The 12,188-nt window shown below is 44.1% G+C and overlaps 1 protein-coding gene across 1 annotated transcript in view; it reads left to right on the forward strand.

The window, feature by feature from the left end:
- LOC122407441 (opioid-binding protein/cell adhesion molecule homolog) overlaps positions 1-12,188 on the forward strand; it is a 116,829-nt gene that overhangs the window by 68,294 nt on the left and 36,347 nt on the right. The window lies entirely within an intron of this gene.

The raw sequence follows: 12,188 nt of genomic DNA on the forward strand, positions 1-12,188 counted from the left end.
TTTTGTTTTCGAATTTCAACGGTTTCAGGAGTTTGTCTACAAAGTAAACGTGCAAATTGAGTCACTGAGTGAGAAAAATCGATACAAAACTCTCCCTGAAACACTCGTGATAGGGGAAATTGGGGAAATTCCGACCGCCTAGGGAAATTTATTAATAACCAATCACGTGATGAAATTAAAAATAAAGTTTTCTATCTATTTTACTCTTGATATCTTGTTTATGATTACCGATGTAAATTTTAAGAAATAGATGAAAAAATTGCTGGATATTTAGCAAAAAACAACACTCCGTAAAATTCGGATTTACCCCGAACTTCCGAGGTAATTCCCGATGATTCTTGGGCTGAATCTAGATTGCATCAGAAATTGCTACACATGTAGCAAACATATTTTCGACTCGTACTTTCGCTTGTGGAACTTTGTGAGCCCACATTTCACACTCGATTCACATAACCCAGTCTTCGGATCGTGAATTTTCATATTTTTCAAAACAAAAATAACTTTTTTTTTCACATTGTTCCCTGCTACATTTATGCACTCGATGCCATTGGTTGGTGTTTTTTTTCATATGTATTTACGACGTTACTAAGATTAGAAAAAAATCGATCGACATGGGATAAGAGCAGAGCGTCCGGAATTCCCCCAAACAAGCCATTCGAAATTACCCTAAACTGCGAAATTTCACAAATTAATTAATAATTAAAAAACAATAGGGTAAGCCCAAGTTTGATAACTGCGTTAATGATTCTTATGTCGAGCAAGGATATTAAATTAATTTTTTAAATAACATTGATACCGTTTATCCCGTAGTTTCATCAATTTAATGTATAGGCGAAAATTAAGTCAAAATGTACGAAATTTTATGATCGGTCAATGTGAGTACACTAAGCATCGATCGGGCTATCGCATGAGTTCAAGTGCGTAAAAGTGGGGGTTACGGAATATGAAGATATCGCGATGTCAGTATTTACCCTGCGTCCCCCACTTTCCCCTAACGTTGATGAAGTTAAGGAGGGTGGATCACGAAATCAAAATAATCAGAATTTGATAAAATTTGGTGATAACATTCTTCTTCGGCATCTTGTGTACAAATACAATTTTTTTCAAATTTTTTGTATCTAAGCTCTATGCTTATACACGTGAACTTTAGTGTTCAATTATTCGAGAGCTTTGTGGTAGAAAAATCTAAAAAAATTTATATTGTCTTATACATTTTGAAAGAATACATTTACCAAATTTTATGAAACTCTTATAATTTTGAAATTCTTCATATTTTTAACATGGTTTAACATGGCAACTTTGTATCTTCGCGATCCACCCTCCTTAAGAGTGACAATTATTTTGATTCGGTGCACGGGCTCAAGAGTTTTGTTACCTAAATGAGAGACAGTGCACAGGCGAAAAAGTTTGGTTCGTCGTGCTGACAGCTGGAACAGACAATGCTGCTGCTGCCCATCTTCAGCGCTCTTTCCTAAAAGCTAATTAAATACGTTGCCCTCGTAGACGCGACATTCGCGCCTTAATCTCGTGACGAAATTATTCCTTCGCAGGAAGAACCTTTATCTAGGGTCTTGAGCTCTTGTCAAGCCCTGTCATCATGTTCTCCGACGTTGGCACTTGCAACACACGCGCGGATTTTACGCGTGGGCTTTCCTACCTATCACGAAAATCATGAATATACTTACACTCTCTGTTACGTATACATATCGGCTTATGATGATGCGAGCATGTCCTTGCGATGGCTTGCCTCGCAAGGAGCTTTCCTCTTGTCACCGAGTCTTTGTATAATGTTGGCCAGATGATATACATAAACCCCAAGGATTTTCCTATCACTTGCGGATTTCGTAACAGCCGGTGACAGAGTGGTAAAAATGGGAGGAAACAACGCCACCGTTGGACCGGTGTAACCGAACGAACAGTCGTGACTTCGGTCTGTGGCACTTTCCAAAGATATAGGAAAAGACTTGAATTAATTGAGGAGACTTTGATCGTCGAGTAAAATGTACAATCAGGAAGTGATCAAGTGCTAATTGGCAGGAAGTTCCTCGAAGGAGTCTTCGAAGGTTTGGTTGACCTTTCGGTGGAACGAATGATGATTGTAATTGAAATGGAACCACGAGATTTGAGTCCGAAGTTGGAGCTCCGCTTGGAATTTCTTTCGGTTTATTGTTGAACTTGATACGAACTCGGTTAGGAGCAATTCAGAACTTGACCAAAGTGAGTAGCGGACCCTGGCCGAGGATTCTGGTCCGAAATCAACTGAATCGAAGCCAGATTATAGCAGAAATCTGGCAGCGCTGAAATTTTGTGGTCCTTGTAAGAAAATACGAGCGCGAAAGCTCGTCAAACGAGCACTTTCTCTTTGTACAGACGAGAAGCCCATAAAGCCTTTATGATTCCACCGTCAAAGAAGAGAAATATAAAAGTGCTGTACGTGTGGGAATAAAGCGTGCGCGGCTACAAAAAATAGTACACGCCGCCAAGGCCGGAGGTGGAGACTCTCCTACATGCGGGTAAACATTCTGTCATGTTCTTCAGCATTCACATTACATTTATCCGCCATACTACGCGTGTGTGTCGCTACGAGAGACGTAATTGAAAAAGTCTCGCGACACTATTAAAATAATGGCTCACTTAAGGAAACTCGTGACTTGGGTAAGACGCATCGCGTAAGTGTTTCAGTGAATGGAGCGTGAAAGACTTCGCATTTTCTCTTTCTCTTTTCCTCTTGCTGTGAGAAAATTCGATACTTTTATAGAAAAAAAAAAAGACATTTCGGAACGTAATAACAAAAGGGCCGGAAAAAAACTAAAACGTAAACTCAAACTGGGTACGTCGTTGCCACAGGTAAACGGGCCCGGTGAGTCGGATGCCTCAACTTTTCAATGGACACCAAATGTCCCATGCTGCAATGCACACGAGCATTATTTTCGCATCGCGAAAAGTAGACGACGCAAAATAAAAACGAGGGATTTCGGTCGAAGAATCCTGCATTAAATATATCATTATTAACAGCGTTGAGGAAAACAAGTTTTTCATAAACGTACCCCTATCCCTCGAGACGGCAGAACATGACGCCCCTATTCCTCCCCTACGGTTCATTACGTCACAGTTGCTTCAATAAAGGTCTACAAACTGGTGAATCGTCGAATAAACAAAGTAATCATAGAGCATGAGTCGATTGAATTCCTCGCACTGATGTAACCCGGTGATGCTGCAGTCCGGAGGGGCAAGTGTATACTCAGTGGATATCCGGAGCTTTTGGGGTATCGTGGAAGTTGGCCATGGGGAGCAGGCCAGATACGTTGAAGGCGAATTGAGCCAAGCCGAAAAAGAGAGAGACGGCGAATTAGCGATAGGGAGAAGGAGAAAGAGAAAGAGACAGGAAACGGAGAGGAAAAGAGAAGAGAGTGAAGTTTCGAAATGGGAAGTAGAACGTTGGGAGATGAGACAGGCAACAGCCACGTAGCTTAACTTAAGTGCGTCAGTTTAAGCCAAGGTATCGCGCAGTCACGGATCAAGGCATTTGGTACCATATCCCACCAGCTCACTGAGTCTCCTTGTACTTTCCTCATGATGCTGTTGGCTTTCCATGCAACCAGCAGTTTCCATCCTTTTCCTTCTCTTCGTTCTCTTCTTCCCTTCCCCAATGCTTATCCCCGAAGCTTCTATGTTCCAAGCTTTTCGTCCTTGTATTTCTGTACTTAGGTAAAATCTCTTACGTAAAATGTCTAATAGATATACGTACACACCTCTCTCTATGCATGTATACATCGATGAACTGAGGACCTCGCAGTAGTGCAGGACGAGAGTATTGGCGGGAAAGTTTCACGTCGCGCAGGCACTTTGCGTGCCAGGTTAGTTCTGTTAAATCGATAAATAGTGGGCACAAGTTTCCCCGAGGCAAAAGCCGATGAGACTCTCCACTCCACCGAGCCAATAGCTCCCCCCCCTCCCCTCGACCTCCCTTTCCACGTGTGTGTGTGTGTGTGTGTGTGTGTGTGCACTATCCTCAAAGAGAGAAAACCGATAAAGGCCAACTTGATTTATCAGCCTGTTATGCGTTCCCAAATTCTACGAGGTTTATCCTCACCGCACAACGAGAGATAAGCGACTCTTCTCGTTGGATATGCTTTATAATAGTGGCATTTGCACGAATTTTCGAACGAACATTTTTTGTAAAAATTAATGATCGATTGGCAAGCGAAACTGTTACGAGGAAACAAAAGTTGCTGAAGATTTTGCTCGGGAGAATGCGAGCCTTTTGGGAATCATCTACCAACTACGATTACAAACAGAAGTTTGATATGCGTCATTTTTTATGGAATTGCTCGAAAAGAAAGTCGAAAAACTTTGGTGCAGCATTTCGTGTCGATCCTCGCAGTGGTGAGTGAATATTTGGACTTTTGTTTCAGTATGTCTGGCCAACAGATATCGCCTTTTTGTTCTTATCTTCGCCTGCTTCCTCGTTGTGCTCTTCTTCGAGACTCAACATGTAGGATTGCGGGATAAGGAACAAAAGCACCCGGGACGTCAACTCTCTTCAGGAGGCTCCACAGCCTCGGTGCTTTATGCCTCGATCCTTCCCTCAACTTTCTCACTCGGGGATCGCACACTTTTTCGCCAGCTCCCAGAGATTCTTCGTGAGAAAACAGAGTTTAGCATAGCTTTATCGTACTGGGAAATGAAGGTAAAAGGCTGCCAAGGTATGGCTGAAGGGAGAGGGAGTTTTGTGAAGAAGACAATCGCGCGTCGGGAAAGGGAGAAAAAAGGGGAGAGTCGGAAATTTTCTATCTAACCTTTAGAGAAGTGCATAGAGTTTTGCATTTCTTGAGGATGAAAAGTGCGTGTGAGTGGTCACAGTTTGTATGCGCCGCGCATATGTGAGCGAAAATTCAACGAAGAAACGTTTACGGTTATTTTAGTCTCGCGGAAGCGGAAATGAATAAAGAGAACGGAAAGTAGGGAACTCATTCGCGGTTCTCTCCGCGCGTATACTGCCCCGGAGTGTTGGACTCGTTGCAATTTATATTTTTCCCCGTGCTTCTCTTCTTTCACTACTTCCTTTCTGTTCTCTTTTCTCTGTCTCCTCCTCCTCCTCCTCCTCCGTCGAGGTATGTGATGAAAAGCACATGGAAAAATAGCGGAACAAAGTGAAGTAACGCTTAACTATGTCGATGTAAATGTGCGGGAATTTTTTCGTCGACCTCCGTGCGCGTTTAACGCTTTGAAGCGCGATGCTGCTTTGAAGAGAGAGAAAACGAGGATTTCCATCAATCAATTTTTTTACAATTTTCGTGTCAGCTTTTTGTGCTACTGCCTGAGAAAATCTCCGCTGAGTTTACTGACGGCCGTTCCGTGGCCTCTGTTGTTTTGAATTTTACGAAAACTTTAAATTAAACCCTTTTGAAGCCTTCGGTATCCGTGTCAGGTGCGAGCATAACAATGGCGAATAGATTGTGCCAAACAAAAAGTTATTCAAATTCAATTTCCGGTAAAAAGCCATGCTGATGAAAACAACAAAGGCATTTCACGCGTATTGGCGCAGGGCTAAATCTTCCATTATCCGTCGACACAAAAATCTCAGCGGCTCAGGGATTTTCGGATCAAGTGAGAAAAAACGAGAAAGAAAGAAATGTCACGCTCACATTTCCGGTCAAAACTGGTGTGTGGCCCCGACTGATTGTGACTGACCGTTTTACCGAATCCAGCGTTCACTCTCCCTCACCCCCTCCCCTATTTATTTCTCATCCCCCTTTTCTCTCTCTCTCTCTCTCTCTCTTCCCTGGTTCATGTATAGTTTTCGTGACAGAGCGTGGATACCGTAGTCGGGTGATACGCGCGATCGTAAACAATGGCAACTCTCTTTCTCTCTCTTTTTCTCTTTCAGCTTCAAAATAGAAACGTCTAGCTCGTCGTATTCAGGCACAATGGGTTAAATCCAGTACCGTTCATCCCTCGAGCACCCAAACTCCGGGCACGATCTCGTGATAAACGTTCGCTAAACAAATGAGTCGAGCCGACGACAAAATTTCGCTCGCCAATCCCTCTGCCTATTTCACCTCTCGATACGCGCCCAACGAAAAATCGTGGATCCATCACTTTTCAGTGTCACCAGTTCGAATAGTTCAACTCGACAGATACGACTATAAATTTATGAATGTCGTAGAAATGAAAAATTATGTCATCGTTTGGGTTTCTCGCCACACTCGCTCAGTGCCAATTATCTTCAGTTTTGTTTTTTTTTTTTCGGTCTCGCTTATCAGTTTCACGATCAACAGCCTCAAAAATCTTCTCCTACGACATCAGTTTTATAGCTCAATTTACATGATCTCACAAAAGTTCCCCAGAGTTTACCGGGGACTGAATTATTCCTAAGCCAGCCCGCTTCCGCTGAAACTTAAGTGGCAGACTTTTCTCTGACCCGCCCCAACACTCTGAGGATTACGTGAGTATTCCTCAGAAACGTTCTGCAAATTTACGCTCAGATTAGCCAGCAAACTCTGCCTCCTTAGCCTAAAATCACGTGCCAATAACAAATCAACATTTTCTTCGATAATTACAAACGTTCTAAATTATATAAAATACGACTATGAAGTGGATTCCGTAGCAATTGTATCCAATCCTAAGTGGAGTTATGAAACTTGTAATTAAATATAATAAAACGTCATTTTTGGGATTGCAGTAATCACGGATTTGGCCCTTCCATGGACATTTTTTGTGAATCCTCCAAATTCATTATCCTAGCAAATGGCTCATCAATTATTCCATTACACTGAATCCTCAGAACGTCCATCACATTCTGTAAAACTTTTCGTCCTTTGCCTCGTTCGTTCCCCATTCCTGAGGCTCTTTTGTATCGTCCAGCACTCGACTCCATCCTGAAAAGAGTCTCTCAGCTTTCAAGGATTGTGAGAAATTTATGAGAATCGAGGCCCGGTTTTTAACGCCTCATCAGCGTTACAATGGGACTGTTGAGATTTGAAAAAATGAGCCGCCGTAAGACGTCGGGAGCCGGCTCTGTCAATTAATAATTAGTCGAACTCCGCATTAGTCGAACACTAAAAAAAAAAAAGTTTTCAACAAAAACGCATCGAAGGGGAGGAAATTCGGCACTTTTTTCAGGATTTTGGGGAATCGCTGATCCTCCGGATGCTGGTAATGCCTGCGCGACTTTTGAGACACTCTGTACGCGTAATAGCCATCCGGAGAGTGGCGGAAAAGAGTCTGTCACGTCATCGCGAAGCCATCACTGTTACGAGCGAGTCAAGCCCTCTACATCTTTGCTAGAGTGGGACGCCCTCTTGGGAATCTTAAAATCCTCACGGTGACGACGACGAGGTACTCTCATCGACAGGGACGACAACGTCTCCGAGTCGACAAGGACGGTTGTCTTTCTCTATTTTTGCACTTCATCCTTTCGTCGTGGCACTTCCATTACTTCTTTCGCTGAGTCACCAGAGATCTTTCCTCGCTCTTGTTCCACTTCTTACCTGCCCGGAGAATATATATCCGCTGGCGTATTCATCATCGTTAATCATTAAATTATTATGCTCGTAAACACGAATCGGATGGAATCACGATGCGAATGAAGCCTGCTGCCCCATTTACACTTTTCACACCGACATCTGTTTCAGTAACAAACGTATGACGAATTGGCCCGTGAAAGGCGTCAGCATTGAAACTCTTGCAATTAAAGAACAAAGAATTTGGCGGATTCTAGGCTCGTTCACGGTTTACCAGTTTCAATGGAAACTGGTAAACCGTACGTTGGAAATATTCTGCCGCCTGAAACTTCTCCATGAATGATTCCAACGATGCATGACTGGGATTCCCTCATTATAACAGCGTCGCCGTGTGTCACGTGCATTCCGCATATTCACATCGTTGTGTACACTCACGCTTCTCACAGCACAAAAGCACCCCCGCGACGAGAAAACACTTGTGCCTCCAGTGGTATGGCGAGTGGCGAGATAAGCGAGAGAATCCAAGATGAAGTGGATTCTCGCTTTATGCATGAGGCATTTTATGTCGAATAAACAAGAGTTTGGAACAGGACCTTTCAAGCAACGTTTTTCCTACCTCGACTAATGTATTTTTTCCCTAATATTCTTGCCGCGTGAATCGCCATCTCGATTATTCCAATACTTTACAATTCCCAAGTGTTTAATGAGCTCCGGAAGCATAACGTTTGTTCCTCGCCCTTCCATTCTCCGGTGGAGGCCGGCGAGCCTGGGGGTGAGTTATTCTCAAGCGAGATTAACGGCGCACGTGTGTTCAAACATTGGGATCGTTGCCATCTTGTGCGCGCCGACAGGAGTTCGGGTATCGGTATCTCCCTCTCGTTCATTTCCTAATCGACGTTCTTCAATGGGAGCTGTTTCCACCGTCGCGAGTTCCTGCTCGGTTTATTCGTGTCCCATTAGGAATGTAATCATCCCGCGAGTTTCTCCTGCCGGCTCCCTCAGCCGCTTTAAACTCGTCAAGAGCGAAATGACAGAGAGCTGCAACGAATTTCGGGTTTGGAAATTGCGCCTCGCGATGCGCAGTTGCTACTTTCCGCTGATTGCGATCGCAATGACGCGAAGCGGGCGGGCGAATCCGAGGCTTTTTCGGGTAGTTAAAAGCGAGTTAATTCGCAAAAAACAACACCCGACCTCTGCCGCACTTGTCGGCCACTCGTTTAAGCTCGAATTTGAAAAGTCCACCGCAGCCGAACTATACGGACAAGCGGATCTCACTTACGCTCGTGCATTTGGGATTGCGGCGGAGAGAGAACGGCACCGCGTTCGGGAGCTTGTAAAAGTAGGAGAGGAATCGGCCGCATGCACGCGTGACAGCGCGTGAATGAATAATCGGTAATAGCCGAGCGAACAACGAATGACAGCGAGAAGTTACGTGCGTTTTTAAGCTCCGAAACCGCTCCTTTCCCCCGTCCATTCGAACTCTCCAAATGGTCGTGTTGCTGAATTCATTTAAACGCGCGTTGTCAGCCAACGACAAAACCGACAGAAAACATTTAAACGATTTACATACTGTTCCGCAGTGTAGAACACGCGCTCCGGCGAGCTTTCCATTCGACAAAAAACCTGCTCCGTGTACAGTCCCAACCTTTCGAACTCTCGGGGGTGAAAATTTCTAAGTTGAACTTCCAACACTTTCTGATCACTCCGATTCCATCGGCGGAAACTCTCACCTCTTCTCGCGAGGAGCTCGGAACGATTTTTAAAATTCGTCGAGGCCTCGAAGCCACGAAATAGCCGTTGAGCAGATTCCTCGCTAAAACGCTTCCCACCTGCACATCGATGCGAAAAATTTTCCCGATGTAACACCCCGTAGACGGGGTTTCTGCGGAGCCATAAATATACACATACGGAGAGACGAGAGTGAGCTTCTGCGAGTATACCTGCGGGGATTCCCGTATATTTCCCTCGTCCATAATTGATGAGTCTCTCGTCACAGATGAACACGTAGCGGGTGCGGAGTATGCGCGCGGCTAAGTGCAAACGCTTCGATCTAACGCCCAACGACCATTAATTAATCTCCATTTACTCACGATAACTTTGGCCAAACAACGTTCTGTTAATTAAATGATACGCCGAGCAATAGCGACATATTCTGATCAGCTGACGAGTCGCTAATGCAAAATCCCACTAAGCATTGGCCAATCTATCCACAAGGCCGTCCGTAACGCCGAATGACATTGATTCACGTTCGGGAGCTGCTGCGCGAGTCAAAACGAAGGTGAAAACAATAAAATCGCGTCACGAATTTCGTCAAAAGTGTATATTTGGACATTGGAAATGAGGAAAGAGGAACGCGGGGGAGGGGAGAGGGTTTAATAGTTTTCCGCAGAGATATTTGTTTCGGGCAGAGCGGTCTTAAGCTCGTTGTGACAATGAACTTTGCTCGTTACAATTTGTTGTCCATGCTGGATGCATAACGCCCAGTTTATGAGAAATGGAGAAGCAGAGGCGAGCCGAAAGCTTCGAGGCTCGGTAGATTATTCTGTCTGATATAGTGTGGCGAGCGGACGGTTATCTCAATGCAAATTAGCAGGGGAAAAGGGATGAAGTAGAGAACGGCAAGTTCGGAGGGAAGGGAGAGTTGGGAAGGATGAGGGATCCCGGGAAGGACGTTCATTTTCAACACTCTCACTCACTCCCTCGGCGTGGAAGTATGTGCTGAAATGTGCTTATGCCATTACATGAAGCTTTGATATTGCAGAGGCTGCAGAAAAAAATAAACGCGAATGCTTCTGCGATGTCAGAACCTTACAGAGTTATCGTTCTCCGGGAAAAAAAGAGCTTCCAATTTCGCCCGGTGTTTTCTGGATTCGTTAAAGCTCGGGAAGCACTGTTCATTGTTCATCGAATAAATGCCCCGTTTCGGCCATTTTGTCGAAAACGAAAGTCCTCGCAAGGGTGAACCAACCGCTCAACACACTCGTCCGTTTCATGCCCAGCATGCTCTGCCATTGAATCTCAATCGTCCATCCCATTTCGCAATGAACTCCTGTAGAAGACAATGCGAGGGAACTCGCGTTGTGGCGTACAAAAAGTACCCAAAAACAATGAGTTTTCAGTTACATTCGTACCGGCATCGCTGGAACGAATATTTTCATTTTCCATGGTTTTGTCACTCGGGGAAAATCGCTTATGAGCTGCAAAGTCGACGGTTAATAGCCAACGGGACGAGAGACCGAGTGAATTTCCTCTTTGTTTTTCACTCATCACATCTGTCGCTGATTTATGGAACGCCACTTTCCTGTTGTACACGAATTTTTGGACCTGGACTGAAAAGTTGTTTCTTCAAAGAGCCACTGTCGAGCTCCCAGGAAATTGATCGTTACCTTTGTGCCTTTTATTAAAAATATCTTCAAAGACTTTGAGAGTTGATGAGACTAAAATATCCTTTCTTGGCGCCTTCGTCGCTTCAACTTGACAACAAAAAGGCTAAGACATTATGATTTTAATAACACGATCGCTACCCAGAGCCTGCTGCATGTCGAGTTCTCCTCATCGAGTGTATCTTGTCCCGCCTTCCTCCCAGTTACTCTATTGATATATCAAGTTATTAGCAACAAGAAGGAGGGGAAGATGGCAACTGGCTATGCGAGAATAAGGTGAATAATTTATGAGACGTGGCATAACCCGCATTCTAATAAGTCGCCAGGGATGATTCATCTTTTACTTTCTTCCTGGTGACTCTTTACAGTCTCGCGTGTACACATCTTTAATTCTCGATTAACGTCGCAGATCACTCTCCGAGGATGAACCATGATTTTTTGAGCTTCTTTCGTTTCATAATTTATTTCATTTTTTTCAAACGAATGGAAGAGCCAGAGATTCCTGTGAGATTTATTTTTGTCCATAACTATTTTTGATCTACAAAATACGAAATCGCAGTTGCTAAATAAAAATGCATTGTTACAGTTTGTTTGACTTTCTTGTCAGAGCTTTCGTGAGTTCGGATAGATTTTGTGTTTTTATGAGGCTTCCCGCGAGCTCGAAGCAATCCAGCTTTTTCAAGACTCTGGAAAAATTCAACGGTGTTTTGTCGTCGCGATAAATTGGCTCGTTTCTGCCACTTAACTCGTGCCCGTGCACGTGCCTCTTACGGCATGATAATTAGAGGTTTTTTGAGGAGCTTGCGAGAAAAAGGACATTTTATGCTCTCTTTCCTCCTGCCGGTGTCGAAACCGAGCGACACGGATGCACCGTTTTCTCAAAAAGTAGGTGACGCAATCCTTGCCGAAGTTCGCTCAGCCGTATTTTTCCGTATCTTATAGAACATCGAGGAAAATGCCTGGAGGTGAACACGGAGATGTAGCTCTTGATATATCGATTGGTATGTTAAACAATGACCGCAACGGAGCGGAACTCACGATCCGGATATATTTGCTTGTTCAGCCATGCGCAGCAACACCATAAACGACAACGTGTGCTCCTTTTCATCTTGTGCACGGAAAATACACTAGCAAGAGGAAAAATGTAGCGCAACGAATGGAAAAAGCATCCGGCATATCCATTCCTATAACCATTTTTTCTTTACTCGCGAGCACGGGCGAGATTCTTTTTCTCGTCAACCCTTTGTTTATGTACATTTTTATTCACATTTTTTTGCGAAGCGTTGTTCCCGTGGTAAAAAGGGAAGAAAATATTTGATGAAAGTGTCAGTGAAACTGG

The sequence above is a fragment of the Venturia canescens genome, chromosome 3, assembly GCF_019457755.1.
Source record: "Venturia canescens isolate UGA chromosome 3, ASM1945775v1, whole genome shotgun sequence".
NCBI lineage: Eukaryota > Metazoa > Arthropoda > Insecta > Hymenoptera > Ichneumonidae > Venturia > Venturia canescens.